At 32.4% G+C, this 3,117-nt stretch overlaps 1 long non-coding RNA gene across 1 annotated transcript; it reads right to left on the reverse strand.

Moving 5' to 3' along the window:
* Positions 1–1,906: 1,906 nt before the first annotated feature.
* Positions 1,907–3,030, reverse strand: LOC148281656 (uncharacterized). Its single transcript, XR_015822309.1, has 2 exons — positions 2,587–3,030; positions 1,907–2,504 (listed from the first exon to the last, which is right to left on the reverse strand). It is a non-coding gene; the product is annotated as an uncharacterized LOC148281656 (long non-coding RNA).
* Positions 3,031–3,117: the final 87 nt, after the last annotated feature.

Raw genomic sequence — 3,117 nt, forward strand, 5'->3', positions numbered from 1 at the left:
AATTTGTGTTGAAAATATTTTTTTACTTTTTTATGTTTCTCGTTTAGAATTAAGTAAAAAACCGGAATTGAATCCTGGGAGCGTGGTCTTGCAAAGTTCGGGCCGGCCGCGGCTGAACGCATGAAAATTCAAATGCCGCTAGATTGACTTGGGAAAGGCTACGGCCGGTGCCCCGGAGCTCGATCGAGCTGCGGTCTTCACCAACAATCATCGTTTTTAATTATCTACAATTCATCATAAAAAATGCACATATTTTTTACATTTAATTTTTCATACATTTTTTAAGCAGCTTAAAAAAGGACACCTGACTCCAATATCTCAGCTTTGAACGGCTGTATCAGATTCCGCTTATATAGATATATGAAAAAAAAAATATGCAGTCGAGCCTGATGAGCATTGGGGGAAATCGTAAATTTATATTTTTTTACCTACCTGATTTAACACGAATAAATTCCTAAATTTTTGTATTTTTTCTGCAGGTAAAATCTGAGTAAATCTAGCTCCAAGGAGCCAACGCGTTAATACAGGAAAGTTTTTTTAATTCTTTATAGAACTTATGTTGGCTGGGGACTAGAAATCATTGATCGAATAAAAACATTTTTATATTTACATCATTTTTTCCTTTTGTGTTGGGTAACAAAAAATAATTCATAACCGACTGTGACACGTTGCAAATTATTCAATAAAACCTGTGCAACTCAGACAAATAAATAATCTAGTTTTTTCTAAAGATCAAGTTTTTCTCTAATGATGCACAACTTTCAAAGGCTTTCTTTGCCTTTTCTGCAGATGTCACCTTATAGTAGGTGGAATGAAATATTTGAGCTACTTAGAATTGTGTGATGGTTCGGCCAGGGTAAGTGACTTGCCAGTTATCACAAGCTGCAGAATACGTTTTGTTCAAATTAGGACTCAAAAATTTATCAAGGACTCAAAAAAACCCGTATCAAGACTGCAGTTTATGAGTAGTGTGTGGTGTCAAGCTCAAGAGAACAACTCCAAATTCTCGAGCCATTTCAATAGCGGCTAAGCTTAAATATGACGATTGGTTGTCTGAAATCAATAAAACAGGTGTTTCTTCTTAATAAAATCTAGGGCTATCTTAATAAAAATCAAGGACAAGGACTATCTTAATAAAATGTTGAAGCCATTATAAGTATAATTCAGAGTTCATGTACCTTGAATCAGACGCAAGAAGTGAAGAATCCTGTGGTGAGTAATTCAGTACCAAAACAATATGCTTTTTTTTTTTCATACAAGCAAAGAGTGCGCAAGCGTACTTTTTGGGTGCGTTCCTTTGTTTAGGCATCAATTTGACGACATAAATCAAATTAATTATAAAATAACATCCAGTGACAAAAACAAATACACTAGAAAATAGTTAAATAATCACTTAAAAAATCATTTTAAACTCATCCTTTTTTTATTATTTTTTTATGCAGGTAACAAATATAAGTATATAATATTCCGACTAAATACAATATTAATTAAATACATATATTTACATTAACGTTTGCCATTGCGTTATAATTCTTTCTATAATAGTCTTAATCTTGTAACAGATTATTCGTTTTTATCGATTTAATATTGTAACGGTCAGTATAGGTTGAAATAAATTATTTGGTCCCAGGTGGGCGACATTATAGAGATAGATTATCAAAAATCAAAAGCATTTTTTTGAGATTAAGAAGAATAATGCAGATAACCAAATAAAGTACCTACAAACACTTACCATTCACCAGTTTCGCTCAATCGACAAGAACATGAGAATTCCCCAAAAGAATAAGATTATGTTGTATAAATTTAATTTTATGAACGGAATCAAAAACGTTATCTATAAAATACCTTACTGTAAAATGGAACAAATATGACTTAAGGATCTGGATTTTATGAAATAAACAACTCGTTAGTGAAATACAAAATTTTAATAAAAGAAGCTATTCTCTACAAATGTACCAATATTAGTTAATATAAATATTCAGAATTCTGCCCAACCAATATGAGTAAGTGGTTGACAATAAATTTATCTCAGAAATAAATATTCGTAACAATAATAATGACAAGTGAAATAGATTCTTGATTGTTTTCTTCTCGATATGATATGAAATAATGTTGATTTTACAAAATAAAATCCGCAGATGGAACTCGATTTACGATGTCTTCGGTTGATGTATTTTTACTCGTGGTTGGCTCAGTTGATGATTTCCCAGAAGATTATTTGTCGATATTTTAATTCAGTAAATGATCGTCTGCTTCCTTGCATTTGTAAATTTGTGTCTCATGATCTTGAAGAAAACTTTAAAATCTGACATCGACTTTTCCAGGTATTTACGAATAAACTTCGTAATAATTAGTGATCCATTCGAATCATGGAGTAAATATACTACATTGTAAAATCTTTATCATCAGACACAGTAGATAAAAGGTGAAGTAAATAAAATAGAATAAGGTGACAAAATGGAAAAAGATAGAAAAAGGTCGAAAAAGGTAGAGAAAAGGGGAACCTGTATAAAATACAATCTCATTAGAATATGATATCTCTCTCTACAAGAATTTCGGTAATAAATTTAAAACAAATAGGCTTACGTTACGTTGAACGTTCCCTTTCTTGAAGGACTACATTTTTTAAATGTGCGGTCGCCTCTCTTTGAGTCCTTGCGCGACAATTGGACTGTTCGTCCCGAGTTTTTAATGAAATCTACTTCTTATGCACGGATATCGTATGGATGAGTTACTACCGCGGCCGTCAGATGGCGCTAAATCAGGCAACTTAGAATTATAATCCAGTACTAAAATGCTTTCAAAACGGAGTACGTTGTACTTGTTTTTTACAACGTTACAATATCAGAACGACCAAAAAACATTAAACGGTTTTTAGAAGACATGTAATTCAACGCGTTATGTGAACATTGTGAACGATATACCGAATACCGATTGACAGTTTAGACCATATAAAAGCAATTGATATGGCAGTTTTGTTAACTTTTAAAATATGTTTCGAGTATATCGCGATGCGTACTCTTTGATAGTGCGTACTCTTTGCTTGCTTTACCCTGCCAAAAAAAGTCTCATTACAGTTTCACGGCATTTTATGTTGTCAGCATTGCTAACCTTGTT

Source organism: Micrasema longulum, unplaced genomic scaffold (genome assembly GCF_059751315.1).
Source record: "Micrasema longulum isolate JH-2025_06_02 unplaced genomic scaffold, ASM5975131v1 h1tg000426l, whole genome shotgun sequence".
NCBI lineage: Eukaryota > Metazoa > Arthropoda > Insecta > Trichoptera > Brachycentridae > Micrasema > Micrasema longulum.